Raw genomic sequence first — 16,014 nt, forward strand, 5'->3', positions numbered from 1 at the left:
CCTGCAAGTCATCAGATAATCTTCTTCTTACTTTCAGAGATTTTTGCATTTGCCTTTGCATGTCTGCAATCACTTGATTAGCATGATCCAACTCTTCTTGCAGATATACAATCCTTTGAGATTGTTTGTAGCCTTCCATTGATAAAATCTTTCTCTTTAGGCAGTTAAACCCTTTTCTAAGATTCAAGCTCTGATACCAATTGTTAGGCCCAATATGGAAAGCTAATGTACTGAGAGGGGAGGGGTGAATCAGTACTCCAAAACTTTTCTTGAATAATAACTTTACTATTATGCATAAACAGAATAGTGCAGTAACATAAAATAAAGTTAAAACAAATAGATAACAATCATACATGATTCACTCCATAACACATATATTTTGGCTATGCAGAAACTCTTGGTTAGAGAGAAAAATTGTGGTGGGGATGGCACCCACAACTTCACTACTGCAATAATAAAGAATGCTCAATTAGAGCTACATTTTAGCTATTTCTGATAGCTTACCCTGTTAGGAGTAACAAGATCTATTAGATCTACCTTGCTAAAGGATTTTACAACATTTATTCTGAATGTTGCACCTGGTTAGAGGCTTTACAATTTATAGACTTGATTAGAATCTTTTACCCTGTTAAAGGTTTCTCTTTCAACTTCACAATATTACAATAAAATCATTACATATATCTACAACTTTACATCTGAAATGTTAAAGCAGATTCTATGTGCTCAGAATAGATTACCTAGCTTATAACATACCTCGGTAACCCATATAGTAACTCGGTAAACCCTTCTGTTTACTCTGTTCTTCGACTGCTCTCTGAAAAGCTTCTTGGTGACCTTTGTGTCTCTATAAAAGTCTTCTTACACACACTTATATACACTCTTAACTAATGTTGTATAAATAGATCTCTTAAAATGGCAATCCAATTCATTGCTTCGATCTTACAAACAAGATTCCTTGAATGAATAACTAAACAAAATATTTCATTGGTTAGAATGATCTCAAAATCATACACAATCTTCTGGTGCAATTTCCAATGTAACAATGGCTTGATGTGCCTCGATCTTGTAACATGTTTTCATATGCATGTCCAGGTTCAATGAATCTGGTAACACGTTTCACTCGGTGTATGTCAACTCGGTGTGTCATCTTTGCTGCTCGGTAGACAGCTTGGTGTGTACTACATTCTGTGACTGCTTTCCTCTATAACTGACTAGGTTGTGCATACTGACTTTTCTATGTGTACCGACTGCATGATTTGGTAGTGTTAACCGACTAGAGTATATAGTATGACTTTGGATATAAAAACTAATGGCAATTTGATAAGTAGTAACACAAGGTGTAAACTGCTATGCTTATTGATCCTCTCCAAAATGTTGTGGTACCTTCTTTTCAATCATCAGTGTTCTAGCACAATCCACAATAGATTTGTTTCTTCTCTCAGCTATTCCATTATGTTGTGGAGTTCTCGGTGCAGAGACTTGTCTTTTAATACCATGATCATTGCAAAATAGGTTGAACTCATTAGATGTGAACTCTCATCCTCTATCTGATCTAAGACATTTCAGTTGTCTTCCAGTTTCATTTTCAACTCTTGCCTTGTACCATTTAAACATTTGAAAAGCCTTTGATTTATCTTTTAAAAACATTACTAACATCATCCTTGAATAATCATCCACAAATAATATGAAATATTTATCACCATAATAACTTTGAACTTTCATAGGACCACAAAGATCAGTGTGCACTAGATCTAAAATTCCCTTAGAAGTGTAAGACTTACTTGTAAAGCTTGATCTTGTCATCTTACCCATCTAGCATCCTCAGCACATAGCATTCTCAGGTTTTTCAAAACTTGGTAGACCTCTTACTCGGTTCTTCTTACTTATTTTGATCAGATTATCAAAATTTACATGACAAAACCTTTTATGCCATAACTAGGTATCATCTATCTTTGCATGCAAACACTTATTTTGAGTTGATTCAAGTTGAAATGTGTTACCTTTTGTTTGTGTCCCAGTAGCAGCTAACTTTCCATTCTTGTCACGAACTTTGACAATTCCTTTCTAAAATTCTATTTGGTAACCTGTGTTGTTTAGCTGTGCTACCCTCAACAAATTGTATTTCAAACCTTCAACCCAATAAACATCATTGCATCTTGCATTATCAAGAAGTTTTATATATCCTTTACCTTTCACCGGACATGGTGCATCATTACCAAATCTAACATAGCCTCCATCATAATCTTCTAATATAACAAACTTGTGTTTATCTCCTGTCATATGATGTGAGCATCCACTATCTATAATCCAAGAATCATTAGTGTTTATGTGAGATATTAGGGCTTTTTCTTCATACCTCTCTTCATCTGATCCATCTTTGATGGCCACATAAACTACTTCCTCTGTATCAGTCTCATCTGATTTATCATCATTAGATTCCTCATTAGCTATTAAACATGTCTTTCTATCTCTTCTTTTGAAGTCTCGGTGTCCTCTATATTGATTATTTTTCTATCTGTCATCTCGGTAATCTCTCTTTTCAGTAGAATCTTTGTCAAGACAATTAGAAGCCATATGTCCTATCTTATCACAATTGAAACATTTCAAAGGTAGCTTTCCTTTATACTTACCTTTGCCTCTTGGTAACCTTTTGGCTAAAAGTGCTTCAAACTCTTCTTGCTTTTTTATTTCCTCATACAATTTGTGTACTGCCTCCATGTTCTTACGAAATCTTTCACTTGCTCCATTGTGATCTCCTTCAAAGTACTTATACTTTCTTTCATTGAAATCATTAGATTCATCAAGATGAAAAGAACTAAATGCAGATTCAACTTTATTTACTGAAGATCCACTGTTATCAAAGTTACTTAACTCAAATGCATGTAGCTTACCAATAGTAGCATCTAAAGAAACTGGCATATTAGATACAAGCCTTAATTCATTGATTGCAGAGACTTGGATTGGATAAGCCGGTAGAAGGGTTCTTAACAACTTACTTGTTATATCCTTTTCTTCAATAGTTCCACCTACTCCTTTGATTTGATTGACAATCTCCTTTAGTCTTGTACTATACTAAGTTATGTTCTCACCTTCATTCATCCTCATAGACTCAAGTTGTCCTCTTAGACTATCTACTTTTGCTCTTTGAACATGTTCATCTCCTCCATATACTGATATGAGCTTATCCCACATTGCCTTTGCATCATTGTAGCCTTCTAGATCATTAAACTCTAAATTAGTCAATGCAGATGTTATTTCAATCATTGCTTGAATATGTTCTTGCTTTGCCTTTATCTCTTCCATAGTCAATGGATAGGTGCTCGGTGTAACAAAATCATTCTCCAGATAATATACAGCATATTCTCCAACTCCTAATAGATGTAGCTTCATCCTTTTCTACCATGTAGAGAAATTTTACTTGTTTAGCTTCGGTGCATCCCTCTTATACATCTTTGGATCTCTAACTCAAGTGCCTTTAAACTTTCCTTCCGGGATCCAAAGCTCTAATACCAATTGATAGTTCTGATACTAAATGTAAGTACAGATCCAATAGCCAACAAGATGAGTGGGGGGGGTGAATCATACAAACTTAATCTTCCATTAAAACATTAGATTCAACCTCGGTAACATATATTTCAGTAATATAACCAAAGTTGTTAAACATGCAAACTCAAAAGCATATAAACATCATAAACCTCATAGCACCTAATTTAACATGGAAACCCAAATAGGGAAAAACCACTATGGGATTTCGGACCCACTAAGAAATATACTCTTCTAGAGTATGCTCAGTTAAAAGCAAATCCTGTCAAAGATTACAAACACATTGCTAGATGTGACCCAGTTAAGGGATTTCCCTCAGATCTATTAGGATCTTCACCTTGTTAGAAGTGACCTTGTTAAAGGATTCCAAACACTCAATCAGAATGTCACCTTGCTAGAGGGTTTTACAAATAAGATTGTTAAGTCCACTCGGTTAAGAGATTTTTTGTCACTTTCACAAAATAACAGTAATAAAATCTATCTACAACTTCACATCTAAAATGCTAAAGTAGATTCTTATTTGTTCAATACAATCTAGACATAGAACTAATCTTGTCCATTTGTTGGGCTTCTATACTCTATTATTCAAACAGGTCTTCAAACTTCTGTGCTCAGTAATCACTATGTAGCATCCCTGTGCATACAGTTGCTCGCATATATTGTTTATCAACAGTTTCCTATTTATAAACAATTAGGTAATTGCTTAATCTCCTTGATCACATTTCCCATGATCAATCATAGCTATCAAATCTTTGCTCTTGTCCAAGTTCAATGCATCTTTCAATCTAAAAACATTTTACCCTGCCTAGGAACTTGCATAAATTTCTTGGAACGTGTGCCAGGGTATTGCGGTTCAATCTGAGCTGTAGATCTTCATGTCGACTTTCCTTTGCCATAGATTCATTAACAAACTATATTAATGGCATACCAATCATTCAATCAATTCTAGCTCATTTGCTTCCTTCATTAAATAATGCATGCAAACAGTTAATGCATTTTTTTATAGCTCGGTTACAACTTGGTAACAACTCGGTAAATACTAAACTTTACTCGATAGACATTCCGCCTTCATTAACCGATAGCAATAACCTTAGGGTTTACCGACTAGGTTCTTTGATTGATAACATAGTATAGTATTAACCTTTACAATTTACAACATATGCATGATGTTAAAACTATCTAAAACATCATGATCTCATCATTGTCTGACTCGGTAATAATTGCCCGTTGAATATCTTATTCATCCCCTTATTCATCATATTCTTTCCTGTGTCTTTTACCGACATCTTTCTATTCTTCAAGTCATACTGAATTAGAAAATCAATTTCTTGACATCAATGACAAAATAATAATATCAAGATAGTAAACATCCTTAATCAGTTATATCCATAATCATCAACAACCTTCTCAATATCCTTATGAAATGCCAACAATCTTTCATTGTCTGTTATAATGCAATATTGCCAACATAGGCATCTTCCTTACAAATAGTGCTTCAAGTTATTCAAGTTCTACATTTTCTCTTCTCATATCTTCAAGTTCTTTTGTATAAAATGTTTTCCAATCAATTTTGTTAGATGGTGATGATGATGATGCTTTGAAAGCTAAATTAGTCTTGACTCTAGCAATAGGACCAAACTCTTCAAGCTCAAATGTTGAAAGTTTTCCAACCAAAGTATCTCTAAAAATTGATGTATTAGGCATTGTTCTCAACTAATTAATAGCAACCACTTTCATTATATAAGTTGGTGGAAAAGCTCTTAAAACTTTAGAAACAATTTCATCTTCACTTAAGGATCCTCCACAACATTGTATTACTAAAACAATTTCATTAACTCTTTCCATAAATGCAAAAATTATTTCATCTTCTTCCATTTTTAAATTTTCATACATGACCCGGTAACGTTCCAATTTTGGAATCTTGACAGTGGTATCTCCTTCATTCAATGTTTCCAGTTTATCCCAAATAGCTTTAGCAGTAGATCAGTCTGATAATCCCATGATTTGTTGATCTGATAATGTGCTCAGAAGTGCGTCTCTTGCTTTGCACTCATTCTCCAAGTCCTTAGCCAATGTCAGTGGATGAGGTTGATTTGGAGTAGGACCAACATAGCCATTCTTAGTAACATACCACATACCATATATCTCTTCCAATGTAGTTTAAATGTGTTTCCATTCTGATCTTCCATATACCATAGTTAATTCCATCAAGTTTCAGACTATCCTTCCTGAAAATATTTGTTGCCATAGGATCTCCTCAAGCTATTAGGCTTCTGCAAAAAGAGGACTTGGCTCTAATACCAATTGTTAGGAACCAGGAAGGACAACTAAGAGGGCGGGGAGGGTGAATCAATTGTGAACTAGTTGTCAATAAATTATAATCCAAAGCAAATTAATCCAACTCAAAACTTAGTGCTAGTAAACCAAACTTAAATGTCGGTGAGACAGATTAACAGTTATAGCAGTATCGGTGTAACTTAATGCATGAAAGAGAAAGAGAAACAACACATGACACAGAGATTTTGATGTGGAAACCTTGTAAGGGGAAAAACCACTATGGGAAACCTTACCCACAGTCAGATGATAATACTACAGATAGTAAGTGTATACAAATGGGGTTTGCACATGCAGAAAAGCCAACCGCCTAGAGCTCACTGCTCAATCAAAAAATAAGAGTCACACTGACTATAATTGGATGGTTAAATCCAATAATAATGTACTACCTCAGAATAGCATCTGCAATGCTAGATTCAGTACCAGTTTAAGCTCTGAACATGAGTATCAAACACCTTCATAACCTTTCCTTCAACCTTCAGATAATGTCTGTGTGATTCGCACAAGGACTGCTATTTTCGCTCTTCAATAATCGCACACACTCATCATGATCGTTATCTTCAATAAGATCTTCAATTAGTTTCCAATCTCCTTTTTGTCATCACTCCATTGTTCTTATCCCCAATGATCTGATCTTCTAAATGATTCATCCTTACATCCCTAGAAGTCTTTTGATTCTCTATTCCTCTTCCTAGTTCTTCACTTACTATTGAATTTTTTGATACTATTGGAGTAACTGGTTCAACATTCTCTTCTGGTAAAGATGTTACCGGTTCAGTTATGATCATTTCTACTGCTAGTTCTTGCTCATAAACTCTAATTTAACTTTTATTCGGCTCATCCACCTTGACATTAGCGATCTCCCCAATGCAATCAAAATTCACATGACATAGCCTTTTATGCCATAGCCAACTCTCATCAATTTGTGCAATCAAACATTTCTTCTCACCGGAATTCAAATGAAATATATTACCTTTTTCTTGTGTACCAGTTGCAATCTCCAATCCAATTCTATTAATGATTTTGTATTTTCCAACCTTGAATTGTAATTGAAATCCCTTATCCACCAATTTTCCTACACTCCAAAGATTATGCCTTAAACATTCAACATAATAAACATTATCAGTATTGTTCTTACCATCCAGTAATATAGTTCCTTTTCCATTGATCATACATGCTTTGTCATCTCCAAATCTAACCAGACTGCCATCAAATTCTTGCAAAGATAGAAACTTCCTTTTATCTCCAATCATATGATGTGAACATCCACTGTCACTTACCCATTCATCCTTATCTTTAATTTTAGAAGAAAGTGCCTTCTCTTTGGGTACATTCTCTTCCAGTTCTGGAACATCTTCCTTGATAGCCAAGAACACCCATTCTTTTCCATTGTTAGAACCACTAGCAGAGTCTTGTGTCGGTTCATCATCAGAATCAGTCACGCCTTCCTCATTCGCTATGTAGCATGATTTATCTCTATTTTTCCTGTACTTATACTTGTTCATATATCGAGGGTTAGGCTTAAAATATATTCTATCTCTTTCTTCAAATCTTAAATTCATTTTAGGACATCTAGATGCAAAATGACCTATCTTATTACATGCAAAACATTTTAAAGGTGTTTTTCCTTCATACTTACTTCCTACTGGTTCTTTAGGTACTCTTCTAGCAAATAGGGCTTCAAGTTACTCAAATTATTCATCTTCTCTCTTCATATCATCCAATTCCTTTGCATATAAAGATTTCCAATATTGCTTGCCAGTTGATGATGTAGATGCATGAAAAGCAGGTTCAAACTTCATAGCTCTTGAAGGTCCAAATTCTTAAAGCTCAAAAGCAAATAATTTCCCAACCAAGGTATCTCTATTGATAGAAGTATTAGCCATTGTTCTCAATTCATTAATTACAGTACCCTTCATCTTGTAAGTCGGTGGTAAAGCTCTCAAAACTTTAGAAACTAACTCATCTTCACTCAGAGTTCCACCACAACATTGAATACCCATAACAATTTCATTTACCCTTTCTATGAATACAATAATCCTTTCCTCTTCTTCCATCTTCAAGTTTTCATATATCACCCGGTAACCATCAAGTTTAGCAATCTTAATAGTAGGGTCACATTCATTAAGAGTCTCCAACTTGTCCCATATAGCCTTTGTTGATGATTTGTTAGTTAATCCCATTATTTGTTGACTAGAAAGTGCACACAAGAGGGCTTCTCTTTCTCTACAATCATTCTCAATCTCCATATCCAAGTTTGTCGGAGGAGGATTGCTAGATGTCGTATTATAAGGAGTTACACCATTCTCTGTGATTTCCCAAATTTCCTTACCAAGAAATCTCATATGAGTCTCCATTTGAATCTTCCATACTCTGTAATTTGTTCCATCAAGCCTAGGAATATCTCTCTAAAAGATAGCAACAGATGAACTTGAACAGTTAGTTGCCATAGGATTTTCCTCAAGCGGTTAAGCTTCTGCAAAGAGGACCAGAGCTCTGATACCAATTGTTAAACAATTCAAATAATTGGAAGACAACTGAGAGGGGGGCGTGAATCAGTTGTCACCAGATTACCAAAACCTTAAGCAATGAAAACTTTAATACCAGAACCTAGAAGATCAATATCGAAATGCATAAACCAATTACTAAAATAACAGATAACCAATTAAGCATAAGCAATAATTAAAGAATAAATACCATCCATATGACACCAATATTTGTACATGGAAAACCCGATAAAGGAAAAAACCATGGTGGGAAGCCTACCCACAATCATATAATACTTTTTCAGTAAGTATGTGATTGCAATTAAGGGGCTAGCACTTGCAGGAAGGCCAACAACCTAGAGCACACTGCTCATCACCAAAGGAGTTTCACTGACTACATAGAAATCCATACTACAATCCGAAAGAATGAATGAACTGTAAAGATAGCATCTCCTATGCCTAAGTAAGTTATAGTTAAGGTCAATACCGGAGGACTAAATCCTCTTACATAAACCCAACTCGATCACCAATGATCGACTAAATCCTCTGCCTAAATGATTATTACATTATATCCCTTTCCTATATGATCTACAATGAGATTTTATATCATATATATACAAACCCTCGACCACAAACAATAAGGTCGGCCACCAGACAATAAAACAATTACATAATTACAAGACATGTCAGCCTGAGATTAAACAAATAATATCCAAACCATAAGACATCCCAAAAACACATCGAGAAGTCCAATCCACATGTAACATTAAGCCGATCCATAACCTAGATAATATCGGGACCCAATTTAGGTCCACACATGCTAAAGAAATGACCCCAATCAACCAAGTCTCGAACATGATCACCATCAGCATCCTAAATCTCTACTAGAAGCCACACCAACACCACTTATGCATATCATCAAAGATCTTCAAACAATGCTTTGTTGGTGAAACCCTCACTAGAATAACAAACCAAGCTTGCCAGCATACAAGATAGCATCCGATTACCAAATCAAAACCAACTGACTGAACATGAATCTGAGTAGCATGAATAAGCCAATTCCATAACCCAAACATACCGGATCATCATGATCTAATCCAACCAGAAACCAAACAACTTACCAAGACCAGAAGGATACCGGTAAAGCAACCAAAACAACTAGTGTTGACATCAATGAAAAAACATCAATGCAACACATAATCAATTCCTCCAAATGACCAACAAAAACTACTTTCCTTAATGGTGATTTGAGGATATTTATATGACATAATCGAAGCACTATGTGGTGAAAGGTAAAAGTAATTTGGTCTATAAATTAAAGATATCCCTATATTGGCTCAAATAAAGTCCTAGGATGTGGTACCATAAATTTGATACATATGTGTTGAGTTTGGGATTTGAGCGTTCTAAATCAGATCATTGTGTTTATTATAAATCTGTTGGTGATCGTTTCCTGTACATTGCATTGTATGTTGATGATATGTTATTCATTGGTAAAGGGAAAGGTATGATTTCAAAACTTAAGTCTCAGCTCGTTGCTAAATTTGAAATGAAAGATCTTGGTGTAGCGAAACACATTCTTGGGATGGAAATTAAAAGAGATAGAGTGAATAGAAAGTTGTGGCTAGGCTAGAATAAGTATGTGAATTTAATGTTATCGAGGTTCAACATGCAGGATTGTAGACCATTGTGTGTTCCTTTTATAGTTGGAAGGAAATTATCTACTACTGATTGTCCTACATCCCCATCAAAGAGGGAAGACATGAGCAAAGTGCCTTACCAAAGTGCAGTTGGAAGTTTGATGTATGTTATGGTCTGTACTAGACCAGACATTTCCCAAGTAGTGGGAGTTTTGTCCAGATATATGTCTAATCCTGGTAGAGTTCATTGGGATGTAGTCAAAAGAGTTCAAATATTTGAAGGGTACTTCAGAGTATTCTTTGTGCTATCATGGAAATTTAGTTGGAGACATGATTTCCCTTGATATTCATGGTTATGTTGATTCAGACTGGGTAGGTGATATTGATAGCAGAAGATCCACCAATGCTTATGTGTTTACTTTATTTGGTGGTCCAATTAGTTGGATGAGTAAGCGACAGGTTGTGGTTGCTTTGTCCACTACTGAAGAAGAGTATATGGTAGCTACTCATGATTGTAAAGAGGTCATTTATCTTAACAGACTATGTTCAGACATTGGAATAAAACAAGGAGTCGTGACAGTTCATTGTGACAATCAAAGTGTGATCTACCTAGCTAAGAACCCAACATTTCATGCCTAGACCAAGCACATTGATGTCCAGTATCATTTTGTCAAAGATATGGTCAAAGATGGTAGGGTGAAGCTTGCTAAGGTAGAAACTTTGATGAATGTGCAAATTCTTTAACTAAGGTTGTGAGCATAGAGAATTTTAGATAGTGCTCAGAGTCTATGGGCCTCATGGCCCCTAGCAATTGATTCATTATATTGATACTCCCTTTTGTCTTGCAAGGTGTTTGACAAGTGGTAAATTTGTTCGGAAAATGGTGTCTCAATCTTGCATTTACATAAGGTTACTATTTATAGTAATTTTTTATTTCGGCATAAAATGTGTGAAATTCTCCTCAAAGCTTTTGGTTGGCTAGACAAGCATTCCGGTAAAGTTGCGTCGCAAGATCATGGCTAGTTTTGAAGATGTTAAATTTTCCATTTTGGAGGGGTCTAATGAAAGGTTTAAATTTGATTTTGAGGACTTTAGAGGCCCCAAAATTCCTTGAAAAGTGGGTGTAAATGGCATAGCAATTTACAAGGAAATAGAGAACTTCACAAGCTTTTTGACGCTTCAAATGGTTCATCAATAAGACACACAATGCTCAAGTTATGGCCTCCACAAGTTTGTACTCCTAAAATAGGAAATATAAAATACATTAGACACATAAATGAGTTGTAAAAGGGAGGGACACACATCATAGGGCATCTAGAAGAGAGGTAAGGTCAGATACACCTTATTGGGTGGTTTTATCCCATGGTTTTGTAATACCGTTTGACGATTTTTTTGTATTGTGTCTCCTATATATGAGGTGCATGAGATAGTGGTTGTGTGTAAGAGTCTTAGGGCTATTGAGCTACCTCTGAATCTCTAATTAGTGGTACTCCTGCGAAGAGCTTTCTCTGCAAGTATATTGTAATCTATTTTTGATTGCTGAATAATAAATTGGGTGACTTTTGGAGTGTGGGGTTTTTCTTCCAAAAGGGTTTTTCCAACGTAAATCACTGTGTTATGGTTTGAAGGTTATTATATCTATTTCTATTTTTTATAATTGTTGTGATGATTTGTAAAAAAATTTGCATTACTCTCCTCTCAAGGTTAGTGTAGGAAGTTGTTCCGCTACTTGAATTCCTTATAGTAAGATAGAAAAATGAAGTTTGGTTGCATAGGGGAGGCATAAATGGGTCCCAATCAAGCATGAGGATGAGATCAACAAGGTGAGGGCCCAAAATGTGGTCAAAATTGCAAGGGGTGCAATTTTAGGAAGCTACAGGAGTAACATCTAGTAGTTTCTTGGGGTTTATTGTCTCAAATAGAGGCATTGAAATATATCTTGAAAAAGGTGAAAGCTATCCTAGAAATGCCATCACCTACCACACTTAAACAATTGAGAAGTATGCAGGGGAGACTACAATCTATAAGGTGTTTCATTGCACAATTGGTAGACAAATACCAACCATTTGAACACCTCTTGAAGAAAAGTGTAACATTCAAATGGATAGAACAATGCTAGGAGGCATTTCAAGCATTAAAAGAGTATCTTTTGTCCACACCAATATTAGTTCCACCAGTACATAGGAAACCATTACTATTGTACATATCTACAAATGAACTCTTCTTTGGGTGCTCTCCTAGCACAACATGATGAGCAAGGTAAAGAAAGAGCCATCTACTACATCAGTAGAACACTCATTGGATATGAACTCAACTATAAGCCTATCAAATGAGAATGTCTAGCAGTGATCTTCACCTCCTAGAAGCTTAGACACTACAAGTTGAGTCATAAAGTTGAGCTCATTGCACATTTTGATCCTCTAAAATGCCTATTGAGCAGATCTAACATTAATTGGAAGAATAGCCAAATTGGTTATGGTCCTAAGCGAGTTTGACATAGAATATGTCGATAGAAAGGCCATCAAAGGGCTGATCATAGCAGATCAACTAGAAGAAACACCTATACTAGACAGTCATCCATTGGTGGTTGACTTTCCTAATGACTCGGTGTTTTCACTTTCAACTTCTACAACCAAGAAAATGTATTTTGATGGATCATACACTAATCATGGAGTAGGAGGAGGAATACTTTTTATTACTCCTCAAGGAGACTCTATCCCAAAATCATTCAGGATCAACTTCCCTTGCACCAACAACATAGTTGAATATGTATCCCTAGTCATAGGACTTCATACTTCAGTACAATGGAAGATAATAGTGTTACAAGTATATAAGGACTCACAACTTATCATTAATCAGGTGAATGATGATTATAATACAAAAGATGACAAGATGACACCTTACAAGCAATTGGTGGAAGAGTACAAGCAACATTTTTGTTGAACACAGAGTACCATTGAGAGGGGTTGAATCAGTGGTTCCTAAGTCTTTTCTTTTCTCTAATCTAACTTGAGAATATTAATTATGTACTTAATCACATAAACAATCAAACTGGTAATATAAGAAAGAAAGCCAAAGTGACCATACACACACAAGTAACTCACAACACTAGATTTATGAGGAAAACCCAATATGCAAAAATCCTCAGTGAGAAATGTTGCTGAAGACTACTGCTCCAATCCAGCCTCACAGGTAAAACATAGATTTACAAAGATTTTGGGCACCAACCCAAGGAGCACTAACCCCTACACTTTTAGGGCACCAACCCAAGGAGAACCAACCCCTACACCAAGCTCTGACTTGGCGATGTATATTGAAATCTATTTGAATACAATTAAGGCTTCTTGCTGCAAATGAATTATGCAACTCTTGAATCAATTAACTCTCTGTTATATTTCTCTCTGTTTCACACACAGTCTCTCAATATACTGTGTCACACTAGGATGTTTCCTTCTCTACCACACCTTACCGGTTATGCTCAATTGCCTAACTATGAAGCTGTCGGTAGAATTCTCTCACCGGTTCGCTTGCTCACTCACACTATAACTTGATTAGAACCCCTTCTCAAGTTATCTCCTTGCTCATACTAACTCCTCTCCTCTACACAATCTTCACAAAAACATCATCTTTTTTTGTCCATCGCTCCCCTTTCTTATTAGATGATTTCCCACCAAAAAGAAATTCAAATTTTTGACGGTTAGGGTTTCCTCACCATCTACGAGGCAAACCAAATCCAACCAGATCCTGCAAGAACTAATCACCTTGATGTCCATCTATTCATCTCTGTCATTTTTGTGCCTTTTAAGACATGTTTTCCAGACAAGGGAAACACGATCCATTATATAGATCTACATCTATCAAATTTCTATTAATGCCTCTATTGTTTCCTTCTTGAGGTATTCTTTCAATCCGATATTCTTGCTTCGTTCCAGGCACCAACTACTCCCATGATCTTCCTCTATCATTCCTTCTTCCTTGAGTTGCAATTAGTCTGATGCAATCTCTTGATTTGCAGTTCCTTCATTAATCGAAAACATATGTTTCATCAACCCTGTGGATGAAGCTTCACCAACCACACCCTACTTGCCACCTCAACTTCACATGGCATCACACCGATCAAGACACAGCCTAACAATACGCAGTCGGTCCAACAAACACATACTAGTAAAACCCTTTGCTAGTAGAGTGTTCTTCTTCTATTGACCAGTATAGCATCCTGTACCAATTGCACATCTTAACATTCCGCCTCTTCATCATTAAACAAGCAACCATCCTCCATGCTCAATTTCTACTAGTTGACATCAATGACAACTTAGTGCCAAAATGCCAACAATCTCCCCATTTGGCATTGATGTCAACTTCTCATAGTCTACTCCACACCGGTACATATCTCCCCCTTTGACATGATTACAAAGGGTACTTGCACACTCGCTCTTTGATCCATACCATGCTCCCCCTGAGCCACATAAACCTTCCTAGGCATATGATACAACTCCCAACTTGTGTCAGAGGTACTCAAACGTGCTTATCGGTAGTGGTTTGGTGAAAATGTCTGTTACTTGTTCACCAGTAGGAACATAGTCCATTCTTACCTCTTGTCCTTCAACCTTCTCTTTGAGGAAGTGGTATTTGATTGCAATGTGTTTTGTTCTAGAATGCATGACTGGATTCTTTGCTATGTTGATTGCACTCGAATTGTCACACTGGATGAGAATGGGATCAGTGATATCCACTTGGATATCTTTGAGAGTCTGCTTCATCCAAAGCATCTAAGAGCAACATGTAGCAGCAAAAATGTACTCAGCTTTAGCAGTAGATAGGGAGACTGAGTCCTGCTTCTTGCTATGCCATGAGACCAACCGGTCCCCTAGAAAGAATGCACCACTGCTTGTGCTCTTTCTATCATCAATGCATCCTGCTCAATCAGCATCAATGTATGTTTCCAAAATAAAATTTCCCTATTTAGGATACCACAAACCATAGCTAAGCATTCCTTGTAGATACCTAAAAATCCTACTAACAGCATTCATGTGTGACTACTTTGGTGCAGCTTGAAATCTGGCCACCATGCATACTCCCTGAAAAATATCTGATCTTGAAGCAGTTAGATATAGTAGATTGTCTATCATGGATCTATACAAAGTCTGATCCACTACCAGTGATTCATCATTTTTACTCAATTTACTGCCAGTCACCATGGGAGTACTTACTAGTTTGCAATCTTCCAGTTGGAATTTCTTCAGCATCTCCTTTGCATACTTGACTTGTGAGATAAAGATTCCTTTATCTTTCTGTAGTATCTGCAAGCCAAGAAAGTAAGTCAATTCACCGAGCATTGACATCTCAAATTTTGACTACATCTAATCAGCAAACTCTTTGCAAAGAGTATCCTTGTTGCCACCAAAGATGATGTCATCTACATACACAACCACAATAATCATGTGATTCCCATCTTTCCTTATGTACAAATTGCTATCAGCACTTCCCTTTTTGAATTTCCGCTTCTTCAGATACAGATCCAATCTTGAGTACCATGCTCTGGGGGCTTTCTTTAAACCATATAGAGCTTTCTTTAACTGACATACAAATCTCTCATCATCATGCAGCAAAAATCCTTTTGGTTGCTCCATGTATACTTCTTCTTCTAGATTTCCATTTAGAAAAGCAAATTTTACATCCATTTGGTATACTTTGTAGCCCTTGTAGGCAGAGTAAGCTAGAAACATCCTAATTGCTTCTAATCTAGCCACCAATGCAAATGTTTTTTCAAAGTCAATCCCTTCTACCTGAGAGTATCCTTTGCATGCTAGTCTAGCTTTATGCCTCACAACCTTACCTTCTTTATTCATTTTTTTCTGGTAGACCCACTTTTTGCCAATGATGTTCTTATCTTCCAGTCTACAGACTAATTCCCAAGTTTTGTTCTTCTCAATCTGGTGCATTTATTCTTCCATGGCATCCATCCATTCTTGTCTTTTGCTAGCCTAAATGAAGGTTTTGGGTTCAACTTC

Source organism: Cryptomeria japonica, chromosome 3 (genome assembly GCF_030272615.1).
Source record: "Cryptomeria japonica chromosome 3, Sugi_1.0, whole genome shotgun sequence".
Lineage (NCBI taxonomy): Eukaryota > Viridiplantae > Streptophyta > Pinopsida > Cupressales > Cupressaceae > Cryptomeria > Cryptomeria japonica.